General features: G+C 44.6%; 1 long non-coding RNA gene across 10 annotated transcripts in view; it reads right to left on the bottom strand.

Moving 5' to 3' along the window:
• The window catches only part of LOC308547241, a 334,174-nt gene that overhangs the window by 64,399 nt on the left and 247,519 nt on the right, over positions 1 to 22,256 (bottom strand). For 6 of the 10 annotated variants that reach the window (XR_013997473.1, XR_013997476.1, XR_013997477.1 and 3 more), the window contains exons 7-8: positions 8,940 to 9,059; positions 6,844 to 6,944 (exon numbers count right to left, since the gene is read on the bottom strand). The exons of 1 other annotated variant lie outside the window; for it this stretch is intronic. This is a non-coding gene — a long non-coding RNA (uncharacterized lncRNA). Of the gene's footprint in view, positions 1 to 6,843; positions 6,949 to 8,939; positions 9,060 to 22,256 lie in introns of all 10 variants that reach the window. 3 more of the 10 variants (XR_013997474.1, XR_013997479.1, XR_013997480.1) reach the window with 1 other exon arrangement.

The following is a 22,256-nucleotide window of genomic DNA, read 5'->3' as shown; positions in this document are numbered from 1 at the left end:
AATATTTTGCTCTTGGTTTTAACAACACAAACCTAATTGTGGTTTAAAATTCTATTAATTTTCACATTATTTTAGGTTTTTAAACTCATTCTTTCAATTGTTGCCTGGTCAACTTTACTTGATTTCACTGCAGTGAGTTCAAGAATAAACATTTGTCTTTCCTGATAGACACGACTGGCTCAAAAACAATCAACGTAGCCAGGGCTTAATAAAAGAAGAAAAAATAAATATGAACATGGCAAGATCTAAGTGAATACATTTAGGGAAGGATATTATACATGAAAGATTGTGAGGAAGACCACGCTTCAAGGACCTGCTACATTGGTGGGAGTTTTAGGGATTCAGAGGATGCCGCACGCCAGGAACTCCTCTCTGAGGGAGGGCCCTTCGCCAGCTAAGGGGAGGAACAGGGCGTCGTGGGCTTCTGTGGGCTCTGAGCACGTGTGCAATTCCCGGGAATTCTGCTCTGACGTCATTGAGGGCGCCTGGCCACGCCGCACCCCCAGGCCAGCTGTTTGGGAAGGGGCTCTGATCCATTCCCATTGATTTCAGACAATTTCTTTTCTTTTTATTTATTTTAAATATATCTTTATTGATTTCAGAGAGAGGAAAGGAGAGGGAGAGAGAGAGACAGAAACATCAATGAGGAGAGAGTCACTGATCGAGCCCACAACCCAGGCCTGTGCCCTGACCGGGAACCAAACCCCAATCGCCTGGATCCTAAGTCAACGCTCAACCGCTGAGCCACGCCCGGCCGGGCTCTTTTATTTATTTATTTTTAATATATTGATTTCAGAGAGAGGAAGGGAGAGGGAGAGAGAGAAACATCCACGATGAGAGAGTCATTGATCGGCTGCCTCCTGCACGCCCCCGACTGGGGATCGAGCCCACAACCCGGGCCTGTGCCCCGACTGGGAATCGAACTGCGATCTCCTGGATCCTAGGTCGATGCTCAGCCGCTGGGCTCAGGTGATTTCAATATGCTTCTCATGTCCTCATCACAGGCCACTCCACCACCCCTTCGAACAGGGAAAATCGTGCCGCTCACATGCTCATGAGGCGGGCTCCTCAGAAGAAGTGGTCCAGAGAATTGGGAGTGTGGACATTTCATGCACATAACAAATACCCAGATTCAAGCAGCCGAGTCCTGGAAAATCTTGGCATGTAGCTTAGACTGAGCAACAATCAATCAATAAATGTACGCAAGTGAGTCTTTCGTTCAATACGACCAACGTGCGTAACGTCTGCGAGCACATCAGCGAGTCCTGCAGAGCTAGAAACCCGTGGGGGAGCCGGAGGCCAGAACGGCGACCGGTCCTTGGGTGCGTGACGTCTTCACAAAGTACATTCAGCCTGGTTACAGCACAATTGCTATTTTGTACAAAATGCCAAAAAAAGTCCACTCAATCAGGCCACCTGCCACATGCCACTAATTTCGCTTAATTTAAATCACAGTGCACTTGCACGGATGGGTTCCCCTTAAGTGCGGATTTAGTCTCTAAACGGAGAGGCATGGCGGTTATTTCAGATCTAATGTCCCCCACTGGTCGCGTTTGGGAGTCTTCCCAACACCAGGAGCGAGGTGTTTAGGGTATAACATCTCCCCGGTCGCCTTTGGGAGCCGCTTCCAGCTGTCCTGGGCTCCTGCCTGCCTGGCACATGACGCGCCAGCCCCAGGAAAATGGAACAAACGCCTGCTCGTCCCTGTGGGTTCTTCGGAACCGGGCTCAGCTCCCGCTTTCTTCGTGTTCTGACCGAAACGCCGAGGGAAGGGCGGCAGGTTTGTTTCCCACTCTTCTCTCTTCGGCGCCGCGAGGCCGCGCCGCTCTGTGTTGGGCACCTTGGAAGATGAACAGAGCCCCGAACAGCGAGCCCGAGCGCGTCCTCCGCGGAGATTAGCGGGCAGGGCGCTGCGGGGGCCCTGGGCCTGCCCCGCGGCCCAGACGGCGACCGGCACAGTCCCCTGGCGACGCCCTCGGCTGCCGGCTCTGGGGCGGCAGATGCTCATCTGGACAAGGGCACGGCCCCCACCTACCGCGTACTTTACGGTTTAATAAAGTCGTCCCTTTGCTGCGCAGTCCAGGGAAATTATTATTTTTACCTCACTTCCTCGAGCTGTGAAATCATGCCCTGGGCTCTAGTATAATCAGAATAAAAGCGGAGGAAGATGTTTGCTCGGCTATTTGATTTTTTTTAAAACCGAGTGGTAATTTTTATACAATAAAGGGCACAACAGGTCTTAGATGTTCAGCTTGATGAGTCTGGATGAAGCTACAAACCCACGTAACTGCCTCTCACTGGAAGACGCGTATCAACCCCGTCACCGGGAAGGGCCCTGTCCCCTCTCCCGGCCCACGCTCGCCCACGTTTAGCCCAAGGGGGAGCCACTTTGTGAGTTTCCCCACAGGGATTAATTCTGCTGTTCTTAGAATTCCAACAATTCTGAGATTCATCCATGTTGCGGCCATGCGTCGTCGGGAGGTCACGCTCTTCTATTATTACACAAAAATATACACGTATCCGATATCCTGTGATGCTCATTTTTTCTTTTTGGACTTTACGAATGAGGCAACTTGAGGTGCTCTCGTCGGCACGAGTTCCACGTCTCTTGGGGAAATAGTTGAAACAAAACTGCCGAGTCACTGGCCAGATATGGGTTTAACTTTACAAGAAATCACCACAGAGTTCTTCAAGACGGTGTATTCTTTTATGTTCCCAACAGCAGTAAATATTTTGATGTTTGCCAGCTTCTCTTCAATGGTTAGTGTCTTCAGGAGGCCAAGAAATCTCCCTCGAGCTCACACACATGTTTGGTTATGTATCTGCATTAAGCTCTATAATGTTAGCTATCTTTAGGCTCATGGCTCACTATGAATTATTTTTTGCCTCTGAAGTATGCTAGAGTGTGAGAGTCTTTTTTTTTTTCTTTTTTCTATAAAGACATCCAGGTGTTCCAGATCTATTTTTCAAAAAGGATCTCACTTTACTGTTGGATTGCCTTAGAAACTTTTATAAAAAACAACAACAAAAAACTCCTGTATGCTTGAGTCTATTTCTATATTCCACCTTCTCTCCTATTGATATATATTTTTTCTTTACCCTAATAGGCACTATCTCTATTATTGAGCTCTCAGTCAATTACTTTGATTCTCTCTCTTTGTTTAAATTTAGGAGTATTCTGGCTATTCTAGGGTATTTGTGTTTGAAGGTGACTTAAAATTCATTTGTCAGTTTCTGTAAAGAAGCTTGCTGAGCTTTGAGTGAGATTATATTGAAGCATTTTGGGAGAAACAGGCAATGATATCAAGTCTTCCAATCCATGATCATTGTATATCTACCTATTTATTTAGGGTCTTCCTGAATCTCTTAATTTTTAGTTATAAAAGCAAGAAGCACAGGTTCTTGAAAGGCTCAAAGCCTTTATCTGGACCTCTGCCCATATTTCAGGTCCTTTCTGAAGGTTACACTGCCTATTGTACCCCCCCCATTTTTTCATACCAACAGAGTGAGCATATGTATTAGTTTCGTGTGGCTGCCATAATGAAATACCACATGTGGGTAGTTCAAAACAACAGAAAGTAACTGTCTCACAGTTCTGGAGTCTAGAAATCTAAAATCAAGGCGTTGGCAGGATTGTGCTCTCTTGGAAATCTGTAGGAGAATCTAGATTCTGGTCTTTGCCAGTAATTAATTCTTGGTATTCTTGACTTGTAAATGCATAACATATATAGTCAATATATCTATGTATTAATGTGTATAGATATATACACACACATATATACATTATATCCACACATTATATGTGTATATGTTATATATATATGATATACAAATACATAAATGTGTATATATATTAGTGGGTATATTTATAAATATTATTTGCCAATCCCTTTAAGTAGTTTTCAATGGAAAGTCTGATGCCAGGATTTTAATTATAAAGAGACCAATTATATAAATATACAAGTTAGGTCCTAAAAATGCTGGAGAGCATAGCATCGGGATGCCTAACTTCCATATTATCTGTAAATCTAGAGCAAAAGTGAGCTTTGGAAATCTGTAGCACGAGGTAAGGGGCTCTTGAAACCAAAACTGAGTGAGTTAGCCTGAAGACAAAATATAAGCCAGAAATCAAGAAATCCTGATGTACTTCAGTGCATTAGGAACCATTAAACTATTCTCAGAAGCATGAAAATTCTCCGAAATGCAGTCAACGCCCACAAAATTAAGCAGCATGTTCACAGAAGGTGCATCCAACTCAGTCAACCCTGAGGACTGGGAATGGCATTCTGCTTTGCCGTCACCTGCCGTGTGTGACCGGGCGGGGGCATCTGTTCGCAGCAGATGCCTGGTCCCATCACGGAGAATGGGGGGCTCCACTGTCATCGGCGGCAAGACCAGGGACAGGAAGGCTGGCTTAGGTCTCTGTAAGTGGGCTGCTTTCCCAGGAAAACATCGGGAAAGAGGCAGATTCGATTTGTCCTCGGCAGGGTTTCTGGAAGATGACTGACACCACCCTCTCCGTCTCCCCGGTGCCGCAGGGACCCAGCCTACGAGCAGCATCTTTTAAGGTGCCTGTTAACCCGTCATTGTGACTCGGCAGATACCAGGGACAGCGGGGCTGCTTTGCATGCCAGGTGTGACTAATCGGGGGACGAGAAGGATCGATACTCCACATCGGCTCACTCTGTTCCCGGCAAAGATGCTTCCACGACCCTCGGGACCGCGTAAGATGCTTTTAGGAAAATTGCTAATATGGACTCGGTAGAAAAGGGTACGGAAAGCCATTTGCTTGAGCATTTTGGCAACGTGCCCACGAGACATCGTGAAGAACACTACTAAGCCCTCCCATTCTATTCTCATTGCATTACGGTGCGAACATATACACACATGCTGCCTGCTGGGTTATCAAGAATATAACCATTTTACGGACGGTTGTTTAAAAGACCCGTGTAGAACGCCTGGGGAGGGATTACCGTTCCAAATATTTTTAACTTTTCCATTAAATTACTCTGGGCTTTAAATTGTCCTCAAAAGGGACAGACGGACAGACCAAAGTAAACCGTGTTGGAAGCATGACTGTGGCACGTGCTTGCCTCGGCAATACTGCAGGAGAGAGAAAACATCCGTGACGTGAAGAACGCACTGGGGGCCGAAAAGCTTTAAAGTTAAAGATCAACATTAAGTGGCCTTCGAGTGTATTCTTGAACCTGAATACTAACATTTTTATTAACTTTTTATAAAAGTACGACATGCAGAGAATAGGACACAGATGATCACAACTGTATATATCAATTAAGAGAATCTTTCATTATTTGCATTATTGAGCCAAACTCTGGACTTTAATTTTGACCAGAAATAGATTTGTTCTGTTATTTTTAGAAGGGCAAAATGGCTATATATTTGGAAAGAGAAATATCAGAAACAGAATGAAATATGTTTTAAAAATTCATAAAAGACATGATTAGTTCAGCATTAATTCATAATCTGAAGTTCAGTCTCATGATCCATCAGCATAGACTTCAAAACCTTTCGTTTCCCCCCAAACATCCGGGCTCCTTTGTAACAACACCCCCTCGGCGCTGGTGCTGCGCAGGTTCCGGTCCTCGCCCGGGGGAAGCAGGGCTCCTTCCGCCTGTGGCTGCTCCGAACAGAGCTGAAGAGCAGGCACAGCGGCTACACCGCTCCTAACAGACCAGCTGAAAGGCCCCGAAAGCTGCCTCTCGGCTCCCAGACACGCGCAGAAGCTCAAGTTCATCTCATAACCCGATACATGCCGCTCTGGGCGTCACAGGATCTAGCCTGTTCTGATTTGAACCTCATGAGCTTCACGTGATAAATTAGAGTCACACTGTGACCCAAAGGAAATAAAATAATTTCAGTGAAGGAGAATATTAAGGATGATAAGGGCAATCCAAAAATGTTTTGAAATTTGTTACCCATAGGTGGGTATAGCTTAGATAGGTCCTTAATATAAATTGGGCAATATATTGCAAGTACATTTGAGATTGTGAGCAATAATGTTATAAAATAATAAAAGTAATTTTAAAAGTATAAGATGTATAGTAGTCAATGTTTTATTGGATTGTCTGCGTTTCACTTATTCATTAAAAAGAATTCATTATATGTTCTGGATATGAGTCCTTTATCATATGTAAGTATTGCAAATACCTCCTCCCACTTCGTGGGTTTAAAAAAATTAATCTCTTAAGAGTTTGTTTGGATGAACAAGAATTTTTAATTTTAATATAGTTTAAGTCTAGCCTATGTCTAGTGCACAACAAGAGCTCAATATATTTTTTGCTGTTCAAGGTCCCGCCTATAATTGTGATCTGCTTTTGGTTGAGGTTGGGATGCTTAGATTTTAAAGGCGAGTAAGCCTGTTGAAACTGGGCCACTAAGACCATGCTATCACCATAATAATGATGTAAATGGGCATTTTACACATATGCATGTCAAGATTCCAATAACACACTTAAGCATCTCTCCGACATTACCTTTGAATCACAGCACAAATATCACCTGACCGTCAGTCGGATACATTGCAAGTTTAATACCTTTTTCTGTATGTATCACGGACCTTTTTAAAGGGGGTCTTTTGCACCTTTTAAACCAACCACAGCTTCCAGGCATAAGAATTTTAGAATGTTTATCCCAACAATGTTTTATCCTATTAATATTCTAGAGCAGCAATGGAGACGCATAATAACCTTCAGGTATATTTTGAAACGTATTTGCAACTGGAATCCACTAGATTAGGGTAAGTACAGAGTAAAAACTTTCACATCATCGAAGCTAAAATTATATTAATTAACAATATTTTTTAAAAAGCATTTTAATACTTACCTATACTAAATAGCATTTCCCCTCCATTTCTATTGAGAAGCGCTGGTTCGCTCACGTGGCCCCTTTGCTGCTCGCTGGCTCCCACGCGTGGGGGAGGGATTCTTCCTGAAAGGCACAAAGAAGTACTTTCACAAGATTTTGATGGAAATATTTATCATGAATCTGACACGAGCTTTTGGAAACTTTGAACGGGAAATTGAAAAGCTCTTATGGCCTATCCTATTATGAATGTGTAGCAATAATAAAGCATCGTGTCCAGGGAAAGCTGAAAAAAATGGAAAGACGTCTAGTCGCCTAACGTCAACGACCGACAGTCACGTCCTTGGAAGCTTCTGCTTTAAATTTAATTCTGTACAAACGAATTCGAGCAAGAACTGTGCGCATTGTCGTCGGATCCAGCCGTCCACGGGGCCAGGATAATGGGAAGAAATCTCATTACAGACACACAGACACGCTGAATAAGAGAACAGAAGCGATTTTAAATGCAGAGCTGAACGCAGCGCACAGGAGATAAAGCCCCGTGTCCGAGAGGCGGGATCCGCCGGCTGACACGCGGCCCTCGGACGGCGGCTGAACCCATTGGTGTTTGGGAGGCTGCCCACGCCCACGGCACAGGGACACGCACTCACGGCCACGCGTGGGTAGGAGACACGGCTTGTACATCTCAGAAAGTTTGAGGTGATAACTAAGTTCCCACGCACGGTGGGACAGGGGCACCGACGGGCCGTTGCATCCACCGGCTGAGATGCGGGACCTTTCTAGGAGCACGGGGACCTCACGATGCCCTTTTATAAACACGCTCCCGACCCCCTCCGCCGCCCCCTCTCTAAACCCCTGGTAGCCACCGAATTCCTGTCCATCTCTGTAATTCTGTCATTTCAAGAATCTTCCAGAAATGGACATACAGTTGGCGACGTTTGGGGCTGTCTTTTCCCACTGGAACCTCGGCAGAGCCGCCGAGGTGGCTGCTGTGTCAACCGCCCCTCGTGTTCGCCGCTGGGCAGCGTTCCGAGGTCCGGCCCAGCCCAGGCTGCTCAGTGGTTTTCTGGCCGCCGGCCGCCTGGTTCCTAGTGCTGCCGAGGCCGGAGGGCCACAGGCGTCCACGCCAGGCCCGGGGGGAGGCTCGGTCTCTAACTGTCCGGGACCAATGCCGAGTAGTGCCATCGCCGACTGCGTGGTACTTGTACGTTTAGTCCAAAAGAAATAAAAGGCCCCGTCGCTAACAGTAGGTAGCATTCATTTAAAAACGTGCAAAGAGAGATCCCATGTTAAATGTTCTTAACACACACACACGCACATGCACACGCACACGCACACACACACATGCACACCCCACAAAGGGAGGCGAGGCTCTGGGAGGGGGCGGGTGCTCTAGTACCTTGACTGTGGTGATGCTGCCAACGTTCATATCACAGGTTTTCCCCCCGGTACAGAACAGGGGCGCCCTCAGTGGCTAAGGGAGAGCCGAGCGTGTGTCTTACCCTGTGCAGGGCCTGGGGGCCCGGACAGGGTCACGGTCACGGTCACGGTCACGGTCACGGTCACGGTCACGGTCACGGCCCCAGCACAGCCCGGGCCCGCGTGCTGCTCCTCTCGGGCCTGCAGGGCCTGCAGGGTGGAGGAGGCCTGGCCTTCAGCTGCCAGCGGGGTGCAGACTACCCTCAGCTGCGCCCGAGCGCCCGCCTCCCGGGTGAAGGTAAGTCGGGGCGGGATAAACGGGATTTGGCCGAAAGGACTTCAAACGACGCTCGGGCACTAAATGGAAAAGTCATTTCTCGGACCTGAGGCCACCCAAATGCCTCCGAGCCAAGACAAATAAAAACATACATTTTTAATAGTCTAATTGATCAGAGGTCTCGTGGACTCTGGTCTTTCTATAACTTTCTTTTGTAATTTTTTTTTCACCTTTTAAAATAATTGTGGGTTTAAAATAGATGTTCTTATAGCACCTTTACATTTTCTTATAATGTGAGTAAATATTTTACATTAAAAAAACAAAGGACACTTTGCAGTATGTACCCAGCTGCAATACTTGCTAATAAAATTTTCCACTGGATTGGATTTAAAATTTTACAAAGCGTATTAATAAACGGTACCACTCATCCCTCGTGAGCGGCTGAAGGCGGTGTCCTGGCCGCACGTCCCGTGTCCTCTCTCACCCGCGTTTACTCGTCAGAACGTATTTATGGCACGTCCATTCCGTGCCGGGCTGGTAGCTGATGTAATTAGAAAAATTTGAGATGTTACATCAGCCGGGTATTGATTTCATTTCCTCTGTTACAAGTACTGATTTCTGATACATAGAAAGCACAACACTTAGTTGTCATTTTAACCACGCTGTGAGCGGTGTACCCACCAGGTAATAACAATATAAAATAAAGGGATCTCGTCTCTACATCCAGACAGTGAGGAACCTGAAGCATAAATACAAAATCAAACCACGGGGTGTAGTCACCTGGGGACGAACAGAAAGGCGGCATTCTGTCCGCGAGCGCGGCTGCCGTCAGGGTGTCGCTGCACCTTAGGCTCGGGGAACACGCGCTCTGCGACCGTCGGGGGCGGGAGCGTCGGCGGCCTGCGCACGATCTCTCCGGGCCTCGCCCGGCGGCCAAAGCTGGCCGGCTGCGTTTGGTTGAACTCTAGTGTATGTCTGTCAGCTGTGCACTAGACTTTATCTTCTAACGTCAATGTAATCTGAATAAAGTTTAATTAAAGTAAATATGATTCTTAATAATTGACTGCTAATAAGACTATTTAAAAAGCACTTTCATATATAATTAACCAACAATGGCAAACATTAGCTATATAATAACTTACATTGGTGGCAAATCAAGTTGCATTCAGAACAAAATCAAATTAAAACTAATATAACATGTATATTTCCTCTGAAGCCCCGCAGGTGAAAGATGCTTAAAGGCTGCTGCACTGAGAACTATTAGATTCGAAAGTCACCCGCGACTCATTTAACTCATGACCCTCGTCTCCTGTGACGTCAGCTGAGCTCCGCCACCCTCGGTGCTCTGGGGTGGACCAACCTCCGTTTCCCACGGCGGCCAAGACCCGCCTCGGGGCCTTTGGTCCCCCCCCCCTTTGTCTAAACAATGCGCACACTTTACAGGGGGGCCATCCGTCCACGGCTCACTCCTGAAATGAAAATGGTAATTTCATAGTTTACTCAGCAAGCACCTCATTTTGACTTTGAAGCTTATCAGATGTTTTATCAACGCAGGGAAACATTTTCTTTCTCTGGATGCCAACTGTTGGGGGACAGAATTAAACAATCCGCTTCCCATCATAAAAGGAAAATCTTCTTTTGGGTAGAATTAGAATACGAGGCGCTGATCTTCTGCCAGTGATACGGGCCCGCGTCATGTTAAAAAAAATATGTATTTTAGTGACTGAAAACTACAGAATAAAATCTGGCACATCCGTGAGTAGAGACTATGATCACTAGTTATTTACTTTACAAAAAAATTGGAAAGAGATAAAATCAGTGAGAGGTGTTCACTTTATTTATTTTTAATAAAAAATATCATAGTGAGAACATTATTCTGGGGGATTATCTCTGGAGCTCATCCTAAAATATCAGGGCTGTAAAGCTCCTTAGAGACAGACGCTGTGCTGGTCTCCTATGTGGCATTATTTGCAGCATATTACCCGGCAGGCGCTCTGAGCACCCGGCCTGCGGATATTATTACTAACAGGCAAATAAACACAAGCTTTTCCGTGTCTAATATGACAGAGGTGAATTATCAAGTACTTCCAAGGAGAAACTGCAGGTTATCACTCCTGCAATTTCCTATTAAAATAAGTTTTATTTAAACGTAATAATGGTGGGTGCACAAATCTGAATTAAATTATACATTTAAATATATAGAGTGTCCCCCAAACATGTATACACACACTTTGAATAATTATAAAGGCAGTGCTTATTAAAATACATTTCAGTTTCAAAACTGAACTATCAGCTGTTAAAATGTGTATAGAGTTTTTGGGCCACTCTGTGTATTTAGGATATATGATAATCTTAGCCAAGAATGCTTATTTTCTCTCCAAGTTAGGATTCACTTCAACTCTACCACCTACCCAAAGCCATTTAATGTTGATATGAGTATGGTAACATATAACTATTTTAAGATTTTGTTGCCTATATTACATCTTCACTGTGCTATGCTTACATAGGTACTTTTATAATTAAAATGTTATGTGTTAATAATCTGTCTGAAATGCTTGGATTGCAATATTTTGAAGGTAATTTAGAAATGGTATATAGAACGACTCTCTTTTCATTCAAATAATTAGCTCATCAGAGAATTTCATTCCACAAATTGTGCCTATTAAATAACATTTCTGAATAGAGTATCCCATGATTAAGAATTTAACCTATTTCCGGATAAACCTTACAAAATACTATGGCCAACTGTCTGGATCATGTCAACACAATATACCAGATTGCACATGTTATTTACATCGAACAGCATTTTTGAGGAGTCATTTCCGAAATGCAGTTGTTCCAGGAGCTTTCAACAGGCATTCTGAAGTAGGAAAAAAACACCGAGGCCCGTAGATGCAGAATCCAAAGACTCATTGCGTTTTCATTGCTATGGTATGTTTGGGATATTTTCTGCAAGGCAACAGAGGTGAGTTATGGATTTATTTTATTGATCAGTTCCATTGAGAATGATGATGATGACATTTTGAATTTTATAAAGGCCAAGCCAACAGAAGCGGTTCTATGAGTTGAGCAGTTTAATCTAAATTTTCCATTTCTGGATGCATTCTCTGCATTATATACATGCAGCTGAGAAATAAACTTCGAAAATAAAGAGGTAGTTAAAAGACGATTCTCTGAGACCTCAGGAATCTCTGGGTCACTGTGAATGACCCAAAGTGGCAGTTGGCCCGATAGAATTTTGTTTTTAAGGAAGTAGAAGTTAAATAAAGAAACAGAAGAGTAAGAAATTGCCAAATCTGTAGCTAAACAGCACACATTAAATATTCTGAGGGAAACAAGGGTGCTTTACATCCGTTGTTTAAACCGGTCTCTTCTACATGCTAATCTAGAATATAGTCATTTGGTCACTGTGATATCAGTCATTCTCCTAAAATTGGAATGATCTCCACTTATCATCTTGGTTCTTTAACCAGAAAATTATTACCGAGATGCCACAGGCAAGCCACACGCTCCACGCTTTGCTGAGCTTGAGTGGACCCTGTAGAGCACCTACTGTGTGGCCTGGGAAGGCTTTTTGTTTGTTTGTTAAACATATTTAAGACTTAAGCTGGCATCTGTCTGCTGGTTTTACATCATAGCATTTTCTGCTCTCCGCTAAATTAAGTTGTAATTAGGACAACACACACAATATCAATCAATCCCCCCACTGAATTCCTTGTTAGTTTTTTTCAATTTTGTAAATTTTAATATTTTTATTTAAAAATCTTTAATTAAAGTTCACTTTGTAATTCTAGGCTCTTCTATGCTGGAGGGATTTTTCTGTTTTTGTTTAATGTTTGTTTTGCTTTGTGTTATATTTCCCCCAAAATAAAACTATATAAAATTAACAATTAAGAGTCAATGAACAGACAAACCATATATTTTTCCCCCAAACAATATTTCCATAGACACCAGTCACCATTTCAGCCGTGGGTACCGCAAGGCAGCCTGTGCCTTATTTCTATGAATCCTTATGCTTGAGGATAAATGACACATAGAAATAAGTTTTCTGCGGCTGAATATATGAGCCCGAGAAGTTAATCAACAGAGCGAGTTTCACAGCAGGTGGAGGTGATGCGGTCGGAGCTCAGGTAAGAATCTACTCATGTGCCCGAGGACTGATATTTATGTCTCGGAAAAAACAAGAATTTAATAAAAGCAGGTATAGGAAGGGATCTCCAAAGACTGTCACCTTCAGTCCGATGATACATCCTGATATTTCGTTCTGAAAATACAGTTTCACAGACACAGCTCGATGGGGTAAAACCTTCTCCAAGGAACATATTCTGAAGTTTCCTCTTGGGCGTGGAGAGCCAGGCGGGAGGTCAGGCAGACCTGGACCTGCACAGTGGCTCCGGGGTCTGGCCTCCCGCTGTCCCTTCTCCCTGCCACGTCCCCACAGAGACAAACGCCGTCCCCTTCTCTTCTCGACCAACCCGATGCCGAGTTCGCTGGGACATGGCCCCTCGGGCCTGGCGGGTGAGACCCCCAACCTGCATGAGGGGGGCCCCGTGCCCTCCTCGGCCCCCTCCAGGTTCACTGCCCTCTGACGGCGGGGCCGCCTGCTTCCAGAGTCATCACCGGCCCGGCCCGGCCGCTGTTTGGTTGGTTGGATGTGCCCCCCAGGGGGGCTTTGTTGGACTCCGGCTGAGGCAGAAACTCCTACTTTCTTGTGGTTTCAGAATCGGACACTTAAAATTCTGGAAACAGAAACAAACAACAACAGAAGCTCTTGGCCTATGAAAGGGTCCTTTGCCTTGAAACAGTGACCCGGTCGTCGAACGTTAGAAGCGGACGGAGCTTCTGCGACGAGAAGCGTGGGGCTCGACGGCAGCAAAACCCCCGCGCCCGCGCCCGTCAGTGGTGAAAGGTTTGAGAGTCAACGGCAGCACCCATCTCCGTGGCTAACTGGGAGAAACCGAGACAGCAGCCCCGTCCTCATCAGCAGGCCCGCCCGGCCAGCGCCGGGAGGCCGCTGCTGACAGCCTCAAACGCACAACTCCCTGGCCACTGCGTTGCAGCCGAAACTGGCTTTCACAAGTGAGCAGCAACAGGAAATGTCCATCTCAGGAATGTGCCCCACGTTATAACCCTGACGCTTAAAATGGGAGAGAGAAAGGAGAAGGTGTTTGCAAAATTTAAAAAGAGGGCGGGGTGTGAACAAGCTTGACCTGGGCTTCGGGGAATGTCAGTGGCTCACCGGGATACGCGGACACGGTTCTGTGTGGACCGCGTCAGTTAAGACACCAACAGTAAGTCCTGGTCGCCCAGAATCATCACTGATTTGGTATTTATAGGCATCTATGGTATCAATCAATTTAGGGGTTTTTTTACCGTATATAATTAACTTTAAATTTCTTTCTCGTATACAGAATTAAGCTTTCTGAGAACGTGGCCTATGTATTCCTATAAGTTGGGTGAAAATGTGTATTTTAAACGTGCATCTCACTGAAGTTATGCACGAAAGTCAACAGCCTTTAACTTAGTCATCTTTGGAGCATGTTCCAAAATCTATCCTTTCAGTCCAAAAGGCCGTAAGTCAGTCCATTTCTCAACCGCAGTGTTTTATTGGTGTTTAGAGTTTTACTTGTTCTGCAATATTTCAAAGTAGGTTTATAGTCTCAGAAACTTAATCGCCTGCAATTCAATCTGTACAAGTCCTTAGTGGTAATTTTTGGAAGAAAATCTTAAAGGAACGGCTGCCAGTAAGAGGGAAAATTTTCCATCCAGAGAAAAACACCAGGCTAATACATTTTCTCTGCACAGCCAATAACATTTTATGGGGCAGTTTGGTGAAAGCAGATATCGTCAATTTCTTTCAACAGCCATTGGGATGGACAGAAAGTCCTCCCTGAAATGTAAATTTATAATTGGATTTTCATCTGTAGTGACGCTAGTAACTTCTTATTTAATACTTTCTGAACAGAGAATAAATACTCGCTGAGTGGAGGCATTGATGGAATCTGTTTCACCTCGATACGTTAGGTATTTTGAAGACATGTCGCAGTCGGGTTTCAGGTGCACAGAAGTTGTGATACGGACCCCGGTGGATGCTCCTAGTAGCTCCCAGACAAAAGGCTAAACTCAACTTGCCGGTTCCGTGGCCTGGCCGGGGCTGTGCGGCCCTGACCTGGGAAAGGGGGGCAGTGGACTGTCTGTGACGTGATGAAAGTCAGGCAGGGCCACGCTAAGCGGGAAGATGATATTTAGCTCTTGCTACTCAGGGCTCAGGTCAAAGAAGACAGAATTCTTTTTTGCTGCCTTAAGATTATGTTACTGAAGGACTTTTAAAAAACATTTTTATTGTTGGGAGCTGCCTGTTTTAAAAATGCTCCAATAGCAGGGGCCACGACAATTCCCTCCCCCTCCCCAAACTCACCCCCCCATCCACACTACATAGTGCATATATATTAACTATCTGTACTAAGTAAGCTGTGTTTAGAGTGTATGTATAGACCATATATAAATACACGTCACTATATATGAGTATAACATACATACTAAATGTTATATATATAAAATAAAAGTGTATGTGTACTGTATATATAAAAATAGTATATATACTAAATGAAAAGTTGTTTGGCACAATATACATGTATCCACTATATACAAATATAGTATACGTAGTATATGGCACATATATAGTATATAAATATACATTTGAATAGGTGGTCATATCCAAATACTTTTAAACTCTGACACTTGACAAAACTGTATTTTTTCTCTTTACCTAGCTGGCTGCCTTTGAATAATTCTCAAACCTCCCTCTGAATTCAGGAACCAACCCTTGCATTATGCTGAGGCCTGAACTAAGCACCAGAATCTGGGATGCACCGGGCAAAGGGCCTTCCATATACGAATTTAATGAAGCCTCAAAACGAAATGCAAGACAGACATTATCATTATTTATTTAAAAAACAAACAAACCGGTATTTCAAAATCTCAGAGAAATCCAGCCACCGTGTTTAGCTAGGAACCGCTGGAACCTGGGCTCAGACCTGGGTTTCTTAGCACCGAGTTAAAAAATGTCTCTTAATGAATGAAGAATTAACTGAAACATTTTCCTTTTATCAGAAAAGGGCCAGTAGCTTGAAAGAGCTTCTTAAAACATTGGGAAAAAAACATATAAAAGGATGGCTCAGTGTAGCCTTACTTATTACTCAGGAATGAAAATCCACCCCTCTATAGCTGGGGGGCAGGGAGCAAGTGGGTATCTGCTTCTCTTAAGTAAATTGTCAAGGTCTTGCAATATCTGGATGAATCGTGAATTCCTAGCACATGCGCCCTTCATGTTATTTTGTAAGTACAAAAATGTATTCCATTGCCTAGCTAATGAATTATTTTAAATTATCCACAGAGCCCATTAGCATAAATAACTGAGTCTTACTCGATGCATAATGAGAAATAAGGACGGCATTGGCCCAAAACCACACGGGAGTCCCTGTCCCTTCCCTTTATTAATTATTAAAAAGCTCTTCCTTGGGCTAACGGGGACTTGCCAACTCGCCCGGCTTTTTATCCATTCAGAACTTCGGTACCTTTGAGTACTCTCAGCCTTCCTTTCACTCCTTCAACATTCAACTATCTATTATAATTTCAGCAACGCGATAATTTTTAAAAAAGACATAGCACCTTACTTTTAGAAACTGGAAACAATCAGAATTATTAGAAGTTGGAAGAAAATATGGTGAGAACACAGAAGCAGAGTCATTTACAACTTCTGCTATGAAATTATTCTTATAGATCTACCAGGCTATAGATTTACAAAGATGGCGATCTGTTATCACGGGAGGAATGACGCAGTTAGAAACATAAACTTCGTTTTCTTCTATGATGCTATACTTGAGGGAAAACAATTTTTAATGTGGGTATTACCTGAGGAATTAATAGTTAGGCTTTTATTAATTCCAAATTAGTTTAGGTTTATGGGTAATAGGATCCTTCAGTTCCTGGCAATGAAAGTTAGTAGGAATTCCATATTTTAAATGATATTTTTAATTGACTTTCTTCCCATATGGACTATTAGATGCGCTGACACATTGCCTATCACACATAGATTTTAATTAGTGAATATTAAAGTACATGTATAGAATGAATGAAAACAATACTCCAGACGAAACGCATCTATGGGTCTTCTCGACTCTTCGTCAGAGTCAAGAATATTTATCTTGTACTTATTGCTTGGGATTCTAACGGAATAGAATAAAATTATACTATAATCATAAATAAAATATGCTTTCACAAAATTATATGAGCAATCATAAAAAAAGTATTCTTCCCCCAAATGTACTATTCCTTTTAGGTGGTTTTGATGGTCCCCCCTTAAATAGAGACAACATCTTCTTTCAGATTAGGAGAAAGTAACATCAGTTAGACAAGACTGAGCGTACATTTTGCTAGGAAAGCGAACTATTCGGAGGGCAACGCGCGACTGTAATGAGAATAAAAGTAAACCCATTGGAACTGGCCTGCTGCTTTCTCCTTTGTCACTAGACACCGGATTTTAATGATTTATCTCACACCAATTCTGTTGCTTCTAAATGTTGCGTAACTCTTCTGAGCGCTCGTCCTGCCGCGTCAGACCACCGGTGCCCTGGGTGACGAAGACAGCTGGTGACCCCCCCCCCCCCCCGGGCCCGCGCTTCCCCCCACAGCTCGCAGCTCCTGTTCCCCGGGGAGAACCGTCCCGCGTCCGCAACCTCCCGCACGCGGCCATCGCCCGCCACGCGCGTTCCTTCAGTGCCTTCACCTTACACCTTCTCTTGGGAGCTTCGGTCTGTTTAAAATCACTGCCTGGGACCCCTTATGGGTAACAGGGGATTTTGAGGGTTCTCTCGCTGAGAACAGGTGGTAAGTTTCTATCTGCCCAACTTCCTTTTCTCCAACGCTTTCGTCAAAATCAGAAGAAAAGCGTGAGTCCCAGAGCGACACGTGGTGAACGAACTTGAAATGGTCCCTTGAGAAAGAAGCTGGTAAATTCAACCAACGTGTCCCAAGAACGCCAACGGGTGGCCTCCGAGCGCTTCGGAACCTGCGGGCGGGGTGACCCCGGGCTCCTGGTGACGAGGGACACCGGGCCCTTGCGTGTTATGCGTTATATTTTTAATACCTCTCGTGACAAAACAGATAAAAAAGGATTCCCGGTCGTCAGGAAAGTCTCATCTTCTCTCCATTTTGTAAATGTTTCTTACAATTCTGGGAACTGCCTTCGAAATTCATTTAATATTCATATTGGAACAAAGCAGCTGCTGCAGCAGATGGGGCCAACGACGTCGAGTTCAGCTGTTCCAATAACCCTTAAGGATCGATGTGCAGTTTACGAAAATAATTTGTAATACACTTTGGATTAATTAGTTAGAATTTATGATGTTCCGTAAAGGCCCCGGCAGCTGCTGCAGCGAGGCGCTCACTGCGGCCTGGGCTCAGCCGCCTCCTCGAGCCGCCCGCCGCCCGCCCCGTCCACGCGGCTCAGCTCCCGGGCCCAGAGGCCGCAGGCCTGCGCGGGGCCGCTTAGGTGCGTGGCTCTCGAGAGGCTGAAACTTCTACACTGGGACGTTTCATCAATGCCAGAGCAGTTTAAACAGATACGGGTACAGGTGACTTTATTCAAATGCCTTTGGATGCGTCCTTTCCTCTCTTCCCACCGCGCTCTTCCCCCCACCCGCCGCGGAGGAAAATGCTGTGTGTTTTGCACCCACAATAAAAAGATGGAGGCAACTTAATTGTATTTTCTGGATGAGCTTTAAGAGAAATGAGAGCCATAATTTAGCCCGAGATTTGTAAGATACAAATGCAATGTGACGTCAAAACAAACCAAAACACTTGGTTTGCGCTTGGGAGAATCCATCAGCTTTGGAGCCACTTCTCCGTCTTTACTGGCAGAGGGTAAAACGCTCAGAAAATTCACTGAAAAACAGTCTCACACGGCAGCTTAACTAATTTTTAGAAGAGTTCTTGTGCATAAGTAAATGATTTGTTGATCGAATCTTTGTAATAATTACTGGTTGGATTCTGCAATGAATTTTTTCACATTTTTATTGCACATTTTTCGCAGCTTCCCCCTTTATTTTCCTTCCCCCCATCTTGTATTTCTACCTAAAATGTAGAAATACTTCAATTAAATCATTTCCCAACTTGCTGTAAATATGGATGTTATGTTTCAATTTCTAGCAGCCCTAACGTCCACCTCTGGTGACTCTCTTGCTGGGATGTTCTCAGCATAGTCCAAGCCGACCATCGTCACAAACTCAGGAGAGGACGTCACTTAGGGGTGACACAGGGACACAAAACTTCTTATTTCAGGGGGAAAAGGGGTTCACCGAGCCAATATCACTACCATCGATTAAACAAAGTCAGTCTTGCTACTCACAATTCCCCGGGGATCTGGAAGCAGGGGCATGGCTTTATTTTCTGGACGTGGCTTTATTTTCTGGACGTATGATAGTCCCACCCGCCCCAAGAGGGGCCCTTCAGAGAACCCTAGTCCCTGGGCCATCAAGACTCTCAAGGAAACGACTCCCGGCGCCGTGAAGTGCAGCCAACTATTCATGTAGACGTCGCTTCCCTCGCAGTGTTTTGTTGTTGTTTCGTTTCGTTTGTTGCTTGTTTTTCGGGTTCAGGACCCTTTATTTGATCATGAGAAGCCATCAGGCTTAGCATCCCCATCAGCAATCAATCAGCACCTGTCTGCCTTGTTCTGGGAGAGCACGAGGATCCCCTGTCCCAGGAGATGCTGGTTCGCCTTGACGTGATTCTTGCTGCGGCTCCATCATGTTACCTGGCAGCAGTTTTCCCATGGCTGATTGATTACCGATCTGTATGCTATTGATCAGCCCTGATCCTGCTAAGCTCTCCTGCGCCCCCCACAGACTTTTCCCTGCGTTCTCTGCCTAGGTCTTGGCTTACCGGCCTCAGCTGTAACACTGCCGTGGGAGTATATTCAGAGCTAAACCCCGACTCGAACACCTACCTGGTTCCTCAGTGTTCCGTCTGTCACTCCCTACAGAACATCTTCTAAATTTTCACTACTCGCCAAGAGTTTTAACATCGACAGTTCTCTTAAAGACCATCTTCGGCCCTGATTAGTAAAAAAACTATGTAAAACATGTCTGTCAACTTCATGTAGAGAACCTACTATTTACCTTTAAACATAAAATAGACCCACCCAGGAAATTTTATCATATTTCACGAAGGAAATCTAAAGTTCAAACTCTAGTCAACATACGTAACTGACAACAATTCAGTCAACTGTTCAAATTCCTACGGCAGAAAGGGGAAAGATTATGGGCAGACAATTTAAAAAGAAGGGACTACAAATGCCTGATGAGCAGATACATGTTTTCCACCACCGCAGTCATCCGAAAAGTCCTATCAATAAAGAAATATTTTCTCCCATCAGATTGGAGGGAATGTGGTGGGCACACAGTGCGGTACACAGGCGATGTCCTGTAGGACTGTACCCCGGAGGCCCACACAGCGTTTCCCAGCAGTGCTACCCCAAGGCAGTCAATTAAAAAACAAATTTCACCTTCCCCAGCATATTCCTCCTTCTCTTTTTTTTTTTTTTCCTCTCACGAGTATATGCACTTTTTAAAGAGTTCAACTTAGTTCTACAGTCTCGGGAATTAACATAACAAAATCTCCATTTATAATAGGTAGCCTAGGTGGGGGTTTTACCAAATTTATTTCCTCTAATGATTGTGAGGAAATGAACATAATCAAAACCTGTATTATTAAGACAGAATAACAGGACGAAGTTTTGAATATTTTCGTTGGTCTCATTACATGCCAAACATTTCAAAAATCTTATTTTAAAATCTTAAAATCCCCACTCTATGGGTTCCTTTGCTACTTTGCAGAAAATATTGCTCCATTCAGTTTCCTTTCTATGTCTTCTCTTCATCACAAAACTGCAATTGTCTGTATATTTTAATCTTCTAATTGCTCATCAAATTTCTAGCCCTTAGTTTAATATATACTAAAATTTGATTATTAGGGTAGAGCTGAATCCGAGGGGCATTCTGTTGTTATATACACATATTGCTATTATAAAATATGTGTATGAAAATATATCTATCATTTCACAGATACTACTTTTCTTTATTCACTTTGGGAGAGGCATTTACTTTCGGGGTATCACCGGCTTTGACGTGTCCTAGCTGCTCGCGATCGTGGGGGGCCCCCGGGACAGCTCTGCCTCCGTGTAAGTTGTCTCTGGCGGTTCCTCAGCTGTCCGATCCCTCCCATCAAGAAGCTCGTCCCGCGCCGGCAGAGGACGCCGTGGGGAGGCGCCTCCACCTCCCCGAATGCGATTTCACCCACCACGCGCTGTGACAGCCGCGGCGACAGGCCTGCGCAGCCTCTCGGCGTGAGAAGACGCGAGCCCCGCGGACACATTTCTCTGGCCCATCTCGGCACCGGCGGAGACGTTACGTGCGGCAGCTCTGCGCTGCTTCAGGCCCCGAGGTGCAGGAAACGCGGTGGCCCTGATGTGCCCTCCCTGGGAGCAACGGGCCTGTGTCTTGGAACACGTTTGAACGATACTCCACAAACCGGATGTTAATAAATATTTAAGGAGCGATTTCCTGGCTCATATAAGTAGAGTTTAATGATATTATAACACCAGATGTTATAATTAAGAATTTTTGTCTTACAAATGCTCGTTATAATATTCTTGTAGCAAATGTAAAAATCAGTGCCTGGCATCATCAGCTGTGGGCATTGAAAACTCACACGGTCCCATGGATGGCGGAGCAGAAATGGTTATTAACGCGTTTATAGCCGTTAATTATTCACTGAGTGTGCATTTATTTGAGAACAGCTCCGCACATACTTTCTGATTATGTGAACTAAATTCCCTTCTGAACTAAGGTTGATGAAATCCTGCAAAAGTTGACGGATGAAAATGTAGAATCAGGCAGTTAATATAGTTAAGAAGGCTTCATATACATATATATATATATATATACAGTCATTATCAAGTGTCATGTACTGTATATAACTGCGTGTGCTGTACTTGTATACCCCGGGCGGGGCAGTAGGTCTGTTTCCACCACCTTCACCACAAGCGCGTGGGTAACGCCTTGCGCTAGGCCATTGTGACAACGGCTATGATGCCACCAGGAGACAGGAAGGTTTGACTCCACTGTAGCCTCAGGAAGCACATTGGTGTATGTGGTCTGTCCTTGACCAAAACGTGGTTACATGGTGCTTGACTGTACCTGAGAAACTTGAAAACTCCATCCTGAGCCACCCCTCAAGTCGCCTCCATCAAAGACCAAGAAACATGGGAATCTGAGGTCTGAAAAGCTTCCGGATGACTCTGATGATCTTAAATCTGCAAAGCCGATCACCGAGAAGCCACAGGGACACATACTATCTCTGGGGCCACCCGAGGTCCCCTCCGAGAGCGGCTCCTCTCCCAGAGGTGCCAATCGCCCGGTAAGGCACGGTCCGCACGTCGTGTGGGAGATGGTGTTTTGTTTTGTTTTGTTACTTATTTTTCATTGAAAATCTTAATTTAATGTTGACATTACCGCAGGAGTCCCCTTTCCCTCCTTTGCCCAGCTCCTCCCTCCTCGGCCTTTATCAGATTATTGCCCGTGTCCAAGGGGTAAGCACAGCCCGGAGATGGTTTCCGAGTGCCGACACCTCTGAACAGGATCCGCTAATGGAACTCATCAAATTGGACCTGGATTTA

Source organism: Miniopterus schreibersii (genome assembly GCF_964146895.1).
Source record: "Miniopterus schreibersii genome assembly, chromosome: 17".
Lineage (NCBI taxonomy): Eukaryota > Metazoa > Chordata > Mammalia > Chiroptera > Miniopteridae > Miniopterus > Miniopterus schreibersii.
The sequence above is the reverse complement of the archived record's forward strand: the minus strand, read 5'-3'. Positions and strand labels throughout refer to the sequence as shown.